The sequence below is a fragment of the Peromyscus leucopus genome, chromosome 9 (genome assembly GCF_004664715.2).
Source record: "Peromyscus leucopus breed LL Stock chromosome 9, UCI_PerLeu_2.1, whole genome shotgun sequence".
Classification (NCBI taxonomy): Eukaryota; Metazoa; Chordata; class Mammalia; order Rodentia; family Cricetidae; genus Peromyscus; species Peromyscus leucopus.
In genome coordinates this window covers 10,924,592-10,938,129 of record NC_051070.1, presented here as the reverse complement: position 1 = coordinate 10,938,129, position 13,538 = coordinate 10,924,592, and positions in this window count along the sequence as shown.

Sequence of the window (13,538 nt, the reverse complement as noted above, 5' to 3'; positions counted from 1 at the left end):
TATTTCATTATTGATTAATATTTGTATCAAGTAATTCTGTTTCATGAATTATAATGCAAGAAACTTCCTAGATATAATTTTGTTTTTGTATTCTAGGTCATATTTATTATATTTCATATATTCTGCTAATGGTATTAAAATTAAGAATAATGAATCTACCCTATTTATAAATTTTGTTTGCATAATGTTATTCTGTCTTTCTGTAAGTTTCATGCAAAGCCATGTTGTTAATATCAAAGCCACTTTCTCAGACACTCTTATTTTTTCTCCCATATGTTACATCCAGAATGCACTTTTCTTTCCCTCCCTGCCTCGCAGTCCTTCCCACCCTCATCCACCACTCCTCCTTTTGTCTTCAGAAAAGGACAGAGCTCCTGTGGATATCAACCAAACATGCATATCAAGTTACAGAATGACTGGGCACCACACCTCATATTAAGGCTGGACAGAGCAACCTAGTAGGAGGAAACGGGTCCCAAAAGCAGGCAAAAGAGGCACAAACACACCTACTCCCACTGTTAGGGATCCCACAAGATACCAAGCTTCATATCCATAGCGTGTATGCAGAGAACCTACCTCAGACCCATACAGGTTCCATGACTATCGCTTCAGTCTCTGTGAGCTCCTATGAGCATAGCATTGTTAACTCTGAAAGTTTTCTTTGGTGTCCCTTGACCCCTCTGGCTCCTACAATCCTTACTCCCTCTCTTCCCCAGGATTCCCTGAGCTCCACTTAATGTTTAGCTGTGGGTCTCTGCATCTGTTTCCATCAGTTGCTGGATGAAGCCTCTCTGATGACAAACATGGTAGACTCCTGTCCATTTGTTTTGCAGAATATCATTAGGGATCATTTCTTTTCTTTTCTTTTAACCATGCTGTTTGGTCATATCCTGGGTCTCTGAGGTATCTAGCCTCAGGTTTTCCTAGCCCTATAGGTAGTGTTGGGTATGGTGATATTTATTTGTACTAAATGTGATTTGTAAATAAAGTTGCCTGGGGATCAGAGCTAATAGCAAGCCTTAGCAGAAGCTGGGCAGTGGTGGTGCTCGCCTTTAATCCCAGCTCTTGGGAGGCAGAGCTAAGCAGATCTCTGTGTGTTCAAGGATACAGCCAGCATAGAGACACACGCCTTTAATCTCAATACCAACCATAGAAGACCTGGAGGTCTGTACAGACAGGTAGTGATGAGGCATTCATGTGGTTGGATTTACAACCAATGAGAAGGCAGAACAGAAACACTATAAAAAGACAGACACACAGGAAGTAGCTCTTTCTTGGAGAGGTAGGACAACAGCGACAGTGAAGGGTAAGGTTTTTAGCTCTTAGCCATTGCTCTGACCTCTTGGCTTTCATCTCTGTATTGGCTCTGTGTTTCTTACTTAAGACAGTTGGTTACATGTACAGTTGGGGTGGGCTCTGTATCGTGCATGGGTGGATGTCAAGCTGAAGCATTTGGCCACTGCCATAATTTCTGGGCCACCTTTACCCCAGCATATCTTGCTGGCATGACAAATTGTATGTCAAAGATTTTGTGGCTGGGTTGATGTCCCAATTCCTCCACTGGAAGTCTTGCCTGGTTACAGGAGATAGCTTGTCTTATTCAGGCTCCTTATTCCCCATTACTAGAAGTCTTATTGAGGATTTACCTTTGTGATTACTGAGAATCTCCATTGCTCTAGATTTATAGCTTGTTCCCAAGACCCTCCCCTCCCCAATTCCTGTTGTTACACCCAATACTCTTTCCCTATATTCTCCACAGAATTTATCCCTTCTGTTTTCATCCCCAACAGTATCCGAGTTCCTATGAAATATCTATTGTTCTTCCCCTTCCTAAGGAGAATCACATGTCCCCCCTTGAGCCTTCCTATAACTTAACCTCTGTGGGTCTGTGGATGGTAGGATGGTTACCCCTTACTTGCCAGCTAATATCCACTGATGAATGAGGACATACCATGTTTATGTTTCTGGGTCTGGGTTACCTCACTCAGGATGTTTTTTTGTATGTTTGTTTTTTCTAGTTCCATCCATTTGCCTATAAATTTCATGGATTTTTAAAAATAGTTGAGTAATACTCCATTGTATACATGTACCACATTTTCTTTATCCATTCTTCAGTCAGGGGACATCTAGGTTGCTTCCAGTCTCTGACTACTACAATTAAAGCTGCTATGAACATAGTTGAGCAAGTGTAGCTGTAGTAGGATGGGGGGTCCCTTAGGTGTATGTTCAAGAGTGGTATAGCTGGGTCTTTAGGTAGATCAATTCCTAATGTTCTGAAAAATTGCCATATTGATTTCCAAAGTGGCTGAACAAATTTGTGCTCCCATTAGTAATGAAGGAGTGTTCCCTTTGCTCCACATCCTCTGCAGCCTGAAATGTCACTTGTGTTGTTGATCTTAGCCATTCTGACAGGTGTAAGATGGAATCTCAGAGTCCTTTCAATTTGCATTTCCTCTATGCATAAGGAAGTTGAACATTTCTTTAAGTATATCTTAGCCATTTGAATTTCCTGTTGAGAATTTTGTTTAGATCTTTGCTTCATTTTTAATTAGATTATTTATTTAGTTTATCGATTTCTATTTTCTTGAATTTCAGCAAGTGGCTGGATTCAAGATTAACTAAAAAAGTCAATAAGCCTTCTGCATACAAATGATAAATGGGCTGAAAAAAAAATCAGGGAAACAACACCCTTTATAACAGCCACCAATGATATAAAAATATCTTGATGTTACTCTAACCAAGCAAGTGAAGGACCTGTATTATTAGAACTTCACGTTTTTGAGGAAAGAAACTAAAGAAGATATCAGAAGAGTGAAAGGTTTCTTATGCTCATGGATTGGTAGGATTAACATAGTAAAAACAGACATTTTACTAAAGAAAATCTACATATTCAAACAATCCCTATCAAAATTCTAACAGAATTCCTTACAGATCTTGAAACAACAACACTCACCTTCATATGGAAAAACAAAACAAAACAAAAACAACCAGAATAGCTACAACAATCTTGCACAATATAAGAACTTCTGGATATATCACCATCCCAGGTTTCAAGCTGTACTAAAGACCTAGAGTAATAAAAAACTGTATGGTTTTGGCCTAAAAACAGACAGGTTGATCTAGGAAATAAATTAGAAGCCCTAGGCATACAGCCACACATTTACAGACACCTGATTTTTGACAAGGAAGCTCAAATTATACAATGAAATAAAGAAAGCATAGTCAACAAGTGGTGCCGCTCTAAATGGATATAAGCATGTAGAATAATGCAAATAGATCCATATCAATCACACTGCATGAAATTCAAGTCCAAGTGGATAAAAGCCCTCAATTTAAATACAGATACGTTGAATCTGATAGAAGAGAAAGTAGGAAGTAGCCTTGAACACATTGGCATAGGAGACAACTTCTTGAACAGAATACCAATAATGCAGGCACGAACTGACAATTAATAAATGGGACCTCATAAATCTGAAAAGCTTTTGTAAGGCAAAGGACACTGTCAACAGGACAAAATAGCAGTGAACAGAATGGGAAAAGATTTTTACCAACTCTACATATGACAGAGGGTTAATTTCCAAAATACATAAATAACTCATAAAATTAGATGTCAGCAAACAAAATAATCAGGCACTCTTCTTGATCTTTACAGTGTTCCAGATATTTGATACCTCATCACTTTGGAAATGGTTCATGATTTTACTCCTAAATCATAACATTATCCTATTCTTTGTCTTTTATTGACCCCTCTTGGTCCATCTACCTCCAGGAATGAGAAAATTTGATATTCAATTCTGAGCATCTCTTGATATACACTTGATGTCTCCATTTAGATTTGTGACTAAAAATCTGAAGAAGAGAACTGATGGACACATTTGCTACATTTACTAATCATATAAAGATTATTAATTTTCTCCAGCTCAGAAAAATGACAACATACCATCTGGAAATGTTACTTATTTAATGTCATTTGTCCTGGAGTTTGCATGTCAATAAATTTTGACATTTATAGATTCATATTTTGTCTCAAACACCTTAATTTATCTTCATCAGGCTCAACCATGTATATTAAAGTTTATTCTCATCTGGAGATGAAAGAAATTCTCATACTCTTTCATCCAATTCCATTTTATCATACTTGATATCAAAGTCACCTGTCTTAAAAGTAAGCATGAGTGTACCTCTGCTCAGTGCCATAAGAAACCACATATTTTAGGACATTGTTTTCTTTCAGTTTATTCTATCATGTCTTCTCTTATTATTTAGTTACCCCCTGTATTCCTGTTTCACAGTTCAAATATATTTTATTGTCTTAATGATTTTAAAAGTCCAATGCTTATATTTGGTCTGGCTTTCTACATGATAGATTTCCTCTTGTGACTTTGTCTTTAGTGGCATATAATAAACTCATGGATGTTATTCATGTTAAACTCCTTCCAAGTGAAATTTCTCTGTATGAATGTGTTTTCTGTTTTCCATTTTAAATTTTAAATTTCTGTTTTCTATTTCCATCTTGTGTGATTATGTTCCAAAGGAGGAGTTTTCTAAGATAATGCAGGACAATTATGATTGATAATGCAAATCTATTTGTACAGTGAATAGAAAAGTAAGTTGATACATTGTTTGATTTTGCACATTAATAATACCTCTTTCAGAAAAGTATAACAGAATATATTTTTTTTTTTCGGTTATTCGAGACAGGGTTTCTCTGTGTAGCTTTGTGCCTTTCCTGGAACTCGCTTTGTAGACCAGACTGGCCTCAAACTCACAGAGATCTGCCTGGCTCTGCCTCCCAAGTGCTGGGATTAAAGGCATGCACCACCACCACCCAGCCAGAATATGTTTTTACAATCTTCACTTATATCTAAAATATAAAATCTAAATTTTAAGCCTCAGTAGTTATATACAATAATGATTAATTTCATACTTTTTGCTGAACTAGAGATTTTGGAAAATATTTTTGTCATATGAAATTGGAAATGATCCCTAGGAAATGATTAACAATCACAATGAGTTGTAAATCCCAGCAAGTGGTGGTGGTGGTGGTGGTGGTGGTGGTGGTGGTGGTGGTGGTGATGCACACCTTTGATCCCAGTGCTTAGGGGGCAGAGGCAGGCAGATCTCTGTGAGTTTGTGGCCAGCCTGGTATAAAGAGCTAGTTCCAGGACAGCTAGGGCTTCACAAAGCAATCCTGATTCAAAGAATAAAAAAGCCCAAGGTAAAAATAACCAAAACTGTCCATCAAGCATGCATATATCACATATGAAGGTGATTTATAGCTAATTTGGACTTTGGTTGAAACATGATAGGAAAAAATTATAACTCTTTATATAAATTCATATTTTTGGAATAATCACAGTGCTTCTATTTCTCTTGTTTATTAACCAGAATCTAGATCAGACTACTAGAAATGAAGATTAATATGGTAAGGTAAGTACAGTAAGATGCAGATAGTAATATTAACTTTAGTCATGTGTGTAAACACATAGCAGGAGACAAAAACGTAACTACAAAAATATCCTCAACAACAATATATGTTCTTCTTTTCTTTCTTTTTTTGTTGTTTGTCTTTTTTAAGATAGTGTCTCTTTGTGTAGCCCCAGCAGTCCTGGAACTAGCTCTATATAGACCAGGCTGGTCTTAAACTCATAGAGATCCTACTGCCTCTGCCTCCTAGTGCTGGGATGAAAGGCCTGCTTCGACACCACCAGGCACAATGTGTGTTCTTAAACTGTTGAGCACAGAGCTCAAATTTTAAAAGAAGGGACAAAGTCATCATCATTCCCCACAATCACATAGGCAGATTCATTTTTGTTATTCAACGCAGGATAATGCAGTATCAGAACAAACATTGCTGAGTGGAATATGTCAAAATTCACCATCAAATAGATGTACGTTGATCCAGACTCCAGAACCATCTACACATTAAAGCTGCTTCTGAAGCCATTCCAGCTGTGGGTGTTTACTTCACATTATCAAGTGATCCTTAGTGTTCACACCGAGTGTTAGAAGCTTCCCCATTCCTGACAGTTTCCATATTCCATGAATTGGATTTTTGTTTGTTTGTTTTACTACCTGCCTTTTCACCACAGACTGATTTTTATCAAAGTCCAGGGCCTTTCTTGTGTGGATTGCAGCATGTGCCAAAATTTAGTCTCCAGAATCCACACTTCATTCAGTGAAGAAATAAAGTATAGATGAAATCGGGGGGAAAACAAAAATGCAGATGTTACCAACAATACAACAATAACCAATGCCTTCTAACAGTTAGTTACATATTGATTAAAATGTTGTTTCTTTTATTATTTATTATTTCGAAAATTCATAATTGTTTTTGTTGTGATCCTAGCCTTAAATAGCCTAGGCATCTTTTCATTATAAAAATTTACAAATTTACAGATTTCAATATGATCTCCCTCTACACACACACACACACACACACACACATATATATTTGTATTAATTCTTCATGTAAATATTAAATTTAAATACAACCATTTAAAATTATATCCTTTGGATTACTTGCTATGTCTATTCATCTTTCTAAAATTCTAATAAACTATCTATATGATTTACTTCTTAGGAAACATACTAGAAGAACTCAGGCTAAAGACTCAACACAGCTTTGATATTTAGGATTGAAATAATTAAATTATTAAGTTAAAAAATAAAACATGGCTCCTGTTCTTGAATCATTTTTCCATGACTAGTCTGTCAGTCAAACCATGAGATTCCTGTGGGCCTCAGGCATGCAGTCTGCTTCTTTCTTACCTCGTTAGCATTCTCACAAAATGCTCCCCACAGAATTCCTTTTATGTTCAATCTTATCCTAGGAACTATGTAGTCAACACTTTTACATTGATTAGTATGCAGTTATGCCACTGAGGTAATTTAAATTTAAACCACTTTGCTATTAATCCCCAACAGAAATGAGAAGCAAAACCATAGAATGAATATTTAAAAATTCCCTAGAATATACCAATATTTTTGTTGTGTCGGGTCTATAGTTTGATTACTCTGCCTTGATTTATAGACAGTACTCTGAATGTTTCAAAAGCATTTCTGGTGCCATTTTTTGATTTCTGTGATGAAATTTCCTCCTCTTCTGCAGTACTGTGACATGATGTGCCCTTGCCCACAGGTTGCTTCCTCTTTGTCAGTGTCTAATCGAGCTACCATTTTGTAGTGATGTTGTTGATGGGTGAGGATTAGCAATCAGCGGACAGTAAAATTGGGTATTAGTGACTCTTCATCTGGATGGACCTGCTGAAATTACAAGTGCTGGTAAAAAGGTTGAAAGGAAGTTAGAGCCATTACTGGAGAGATTAAGGAGAAAAGCATGGGATTGAAAGCTTGTGCCAGTGGAGAAAATCAGAGAGAGGTACAAGGAAAGGAGGCTGACTTTTGAGCAGAGACTTGTCATGTCACAGTGATGATCTCAGCCTGCAATTGCTGGTGGTTAAGGTCTGTCAAGAAAAACCATGGTATTGGGGGCAGATACTCTTCAAAACATTTTATTAGACCTCTACCTGGGCTCTTTGTGAATTCCAAAGCAAATGTATCAGCTTAGTCACTAAGGATTTATAAATTACAGAATTGTTTTTTATCTACAGTGAATTTCTTGCTTCCAAGAGCTAAGTCTATGGGGTGTGTGTATGTGTGTGTGTGTTTAAATGAAAGTCTATAACAAGTCTGAAAGTCCCACATGCAATTTTCTGTAAATAATTGTTGCTCCTTGATTGTGTTTTGTTAGGTATTTGTTAAATACGCCCTCACACACAAGAACACAATGTAGGCTTAGGAACATTTAATCCCATGTCTATAGATTCAATTATTGCTCATTCACTCAGCAAGACTATGAGTAGCTATTATGGAATTATGTGAAGACAGCAATATACAAGAGCATAGAAAATCAGTTGCTAAACAGGAATCAGTTTAACATATGAGTTTTGAATGGCTGCATGTGCATATGTGTGTCTATTTAGATGAAAAGGGAGACTATTAAAAGAGAAAGACCTGGTTCTGAAAGCCCTTTAATCCTTTATCCAACCAATTGGGCATGTTTTGTCACAAGCTGTGCTAGGCACTGAAAACTCAATAGTGAACGAAGGGAAGTGTGCTTTCTGCATTGTGAAACGTTCAGTCCAGTGGGGAAGCAGGAGCTTAATCACAGTACATCCCTCCAGTGAGCACTGTTACAGACTGTGAAGTCCAGGCTGGGCCTTGACAACCAATTTCAGGCATTTAGCTCTTATTCTATAAACAACAGGGAAGTACTGCACAATTTAACTTCAGAAATTTAGATTTCTCTAATGGAAGGAAAGGTGACATGACCAGATCATGTTTTAGAGAAAGCACTGTGATACAATGCGATGTAGCAAATACATTAAATAATGATAAAAGGAAAAATATAAAAACAATGACATTACTAAAAGTTATTATGATCTTTTTGTTTGAGCTGAGAGAGAAATAAAATGTATGATTTAGAGGATTAAAGTCATAGGAGAATTAGTTAATTATTTAGGAAAGAAGCATATGATTTACTGCCTAGTGGATATGAGTAGAATAATCCAGGGTGGTGTTACTTGTTTGAACAAATCATTTCTATCAACTGAATTACTAAAGGCTTTTAAAACTGATCTATAATGGTAGGCTAATTTAAATTCTCTTATAATATCCACATATAAATATTTAAGAGTCCTATGTGAGAGGCTGAGTCTTGGTCTCCCTATGCCCCCTCCACTCCAACAAATGTCTGTGTTCTGACATTTAAAATGTGAGTGTAAACTTATTTATCATGAATAGGAACATAGAGATAGGTTTATGTTAAAGACATTGAGATGACTGATGCTCCTGATTGTGTTAATGGTTTTAATATCGTGTTAAGAGATTCATTCCAGGCAGGAAATTAGAATGAACAGGAAGAGTTGGAACAATGAAAGCAAGGGATTGATTTTGGAATTGTGATGTGTGCAAATGTAATAAAAAGGATTTGCAAACACTGGGTATGATTGATTCATTATAATAACTATAAGAGACATGCAAGAGATTTCTGTGTATCTGTGAGTTTGTGCTTGGATCAGAACAAATGGAACACTAAACAAATGACTCCTCTCTGAACACATTGACCAACCAATCAATAACCATTAAAATTTGGCTACTCAGTCCAAGACACAGACCTCTGGTCTATCAAATACCATTTGTTTTTTTAAGCAATAAGTTTTTTCATGTCTGTTCTCCCTGACTCACTCTTTCTAGAGGAGAAGGAGGAAGCAGAGGAGGGAGGGGATTCATTTCATCAGCTTTTGCAATATCACATACAAAGGTAGTTGTTAATGAAATGGTTCATGATAGGCTAACATGTACACATGGAGAAATTTTGTGGAATCAAACATTGCAGTGCCCTTTAGGATAAGAAACTGAGGAGAACACAGACTCTAACCCAATGTTGTGGAAACCATCCACTCTTTTCTCCACAGCAACTTTAGTAGGAAAGAATTGCTCAAGGAAAGATCTGTGTAACATCTCTCAGAGGCCGATATCTCCAACCAAATCTTTGGAGTTTCTTTCTTTCCCAGGCTTTACACAGAGGAGACGTTCAGGAATCCATAGGGTTGGGAAATGAATTTAGTGCTTATAACGGACTGGGCAGTGTCCTCCTTATTTTTTGTTGTAAAAGGCAAAGTTCCCAGATATTTGGTATACCTTGAGGGATGACATAACAATTATATAAAACATAGGATATGAATCTATTAAATATTTATTAGTATAGACTCTATCTACATTTACCAAATTTCAAGATTTTTAAGTGTGATGGTTCTTGTGTTTTTTATTACTGTAATTGTTTAAATAAGAACTGAGAAGAATGTGCCAACATATTTGATGAGACAATAGATAAATCTACTGAATAACTGTAACTTGAAATAAATGCTTAAATAATAATTTATATAATAACCATGCAATTACCATTTATTGTAGACGTAAAAATTTTATTACACAAAAGTAACTTTTTAAAACAATAAAAAAGCAATTTTTGGAAGACAAAAACATTTAAATAGACTTCCTACTTTTTTCTCTAGTAGTTTCAGAGGATCAGATCTATGTTTGAATCCTTGACCTGTTTGCTATTGTGTTTTATTCAAGGTTAGAGGTGAGAATCTAGTTTCCTTGATTTTTTTATTATTTTACAAAGATTGACTTAAATGGCTGTCTTTATACCAGAGAGGGTGAAAACCAGTAGCTACCCAGTCTATAGGCTGGATAGAATCCTCTCCTTATAAGTATCATCCAGGCACTGATGGCCTGGAGGATTCCAGATAGCTACAGGTCTTTTTCCATATTGAAATGCCAAAGATATTGGATTCTAGTGTCTGCAAAGGATGGAAATGAGTCTGATGGACTCAGCAGCAAGGGATGGAAGTGACAGACACAAGAAGCATGGTTTTCCCTCATACAGCTGTGTCTCTTAGTGATGTCAGGGAAATAGCGTCAAAAATGTATTCTGAGATGAGGTGTAGATCTTAGCTGATACCATGTCCAATCCAGCTGACAAAACATTGTCCATTTCACCTTCTGCTGTCAACTTTTCTGAACATCAAAATCCAGGTTTCCAGCATCATTTGTTGAAGATTATGTATTTTCCCCAATGTATATTTTTGGCATTTTTTAAAAGATCAAGTATCTGTAGTTTTTCAAGTTTATACCAATGCATCCATTGATCTATACTTTTTATGTGCTAGTACAATGCAGAGTTTATCACTATGGTTTTGTACAATAATTTCAAATTGGGTGTGGTAGAATATGCTTTTTGCCTAGGATTGCTTTGGCTATCCTTGGTCTTTTGTCCCACTATGTCAATTTTTTTTTTGAGATTACTTTTTTAGCACCCTATTGGCGAAGACATCACACAGTTTGGTTGTATGGCACAGAGAAATCAATCTTGAAGTGACCATCCAAGAAATCTTCCTTGATCTCTCACTGGTATAATCCTAGAGCTGATCTATAAGCTACAGCATGAGAAAAGAAATCACTGCTCTTATCTGTCACAGACTTTGCATACTATAGCATCACCATGCCAGCAAAAATGTGCTACTGGTGCAAGACTAGCAAAATTGTTTATGGGGTAATCAATCATTATTTTGATTGGATTTGAGGCCTAGGCCACTAGATAGAATTCATGTTGGGTAACACAAACATGGTAACAATCCATGGCTAAGAAAGCCCGGGGCTCTAAGAAAGAATTTATTGATATTTTATCCTAAATGATCATGTTGCCCAAAGCCTTTCAAATGTTTATATCCTCAGATTTGTGCTATTTCCAGTGTTGGTCAGGAAAGCTTCTTATTGAAAAGGAGAGTCGTTAATGCAGAGATGAATTATTGATGGAAACTGAAAATAAATGACTTTAAGTGCTCAACCGTATATGGGACAACTGTATCTATCAATCTCTCTCAAATTCAGGGAACATATATTAAGTGGTTCTAAACGTTATAGAGGAGTACTGTGAAATACTGTCTTCTGGAAATGGTATGACTACTGAACACATTATCTTATACAGTTTGAATGCCTACACAAACGTCACACAAGATGAATCCAATTATAAATTCCAACATTAACTGAGTATGGATTATGGAACTGCCATACCTGACAGAGAACTGAATTCAAGTTGGAGCTGCTGGGAAGGGAAAGTCACTTTTAATTAGGAGTCTGACATCTCCCAGGTTTTCCATGAACAAGTGGAAATGGCCCCATGCCCTTGTGCATGTGGACAGCAATAATCAAACTCAATAAGTTAGAATATAAATAAATAAATAAATAAATAAATAAATAAATAAATAAAGCTTTGTAAGAGGAGGTTAAGAAATTGGAAGGAGATGTGATGCAAGTCCCCTGAGTTGGAAAGGGAGAGATAGTGGTGAATATGATCAACATATTGTATATGTGCATGAAATCCCCAAATAAGACATAAAAATAAACATTTAAAAATTCAAAGCAGCAAAGTATTTTAAAAACATTGAAAATGTGAATGTAGTCTTGATGGATAAGAAATTTTAATATTATGAAAAATGTCTATTCTTCTTAAATTGATTTACTAATTTTGAAAGAAATCATTTAAGTTCTAGACACACTGTTCCTAGAACTTTCAGTAGGGAACAAGTACAAGGAGCCACCAAAGCCAAGATGTTTCTGAAATTATGATTTCAAGGGAACTTACTGTAGGCATATGAAGCATATCAACAATAATTGTGAAATTACAAAGTGAATAACTTTGACCTGTGACTCATAATTAACACATTCAATTTAGAGAAAGAGTAAAGAGAAGATTCAAGTTGTTTTGGAAATTTGGTTTATAACGATGATGTCCTAACATGTCACTGGGGAATAATGAATGAATTAAAAAGTGGTCCCTGTGTAATTAATTTTTGCTCATGGAACAAGAAAGTAAAGAAAATCCCAACCTCACACCATACACATTACCAAGTAACACTATAAAAAAATAATTACTTAACATAAAGACAAAATTAACATTTACATTTAAAGAATAAGATAAGAGAGTATTTGTGGAGAACAAAAGTAACATTATATAGAAAAGACAAATAGACTCTATTAATACCAAGACTTTATATTCCTCAATAGAGACTGAATAATGTTGTAAAAATTACATACCAATTGATATGATTTGAATAATTAAGAAAATAAAACAATCCAGATAACTATAAACAATTTAAACATTTTGAAGAGAAAAGAAACATGTCAAAATATGTACAGAAAAAAAATGTGAAATTTGCAGTAGCCCAAACATAGATGACTAAAATAAGCGATAATACTCTGTATCTTATTGGTAAGAAGAAAAATGTAAATACAGCCACAAAATATGTCCCAAAATTATTTTCTGACTAAACTGGCTTACCTTAAAATTAGACATCCTATATCTTTGATAATTTGAAGATGACCATATTATGGTTTTCAACAAAAGAATGTTCTAGCAGGAATCTTCAAGAGTCTTTATTAATAAAACAAACCCAGAGCCAAGTATTGGGGTAAACACTGGAAGATCAGAGAGACAGAACAAGCCACACCTAACCTCACCTGGCCAACTGCTCAGCTGATCCTGTTTCCTCAGACTGGAAGCCTCTGTGTCCTCATATCCGAATGGCTCTCAGCTGAACTGTGCTGCTAGAAGCCTGAATGCTTAACCAGTTAAAAGCTTAACCAGCCAAAATGCTTCTAGTTCCTGGTCCTCACGCCTTATATGCCTTTCTGCTTTCTACCATCACTCCCTGGGATTAAAGGCTCGCTTTCTTGGATTAAAGGCGTGAGTCACCATGCTTGGCTCCATCCTTGAACAGATGGATTTCTGTCTCTGGAATGCTAGGATTAAAGGCATGTACTACCACTGCCTATCCTAAGGATCTAGTGGCTTTTCTGTTCTCTGACCCCAGATAAGTTTATTAGTTTACACAATATTTTGGGGAGCACAATACCACCACAGAATGTATATTGGAAAAAAATCATGTTATATATTTTATTTAGTTAAT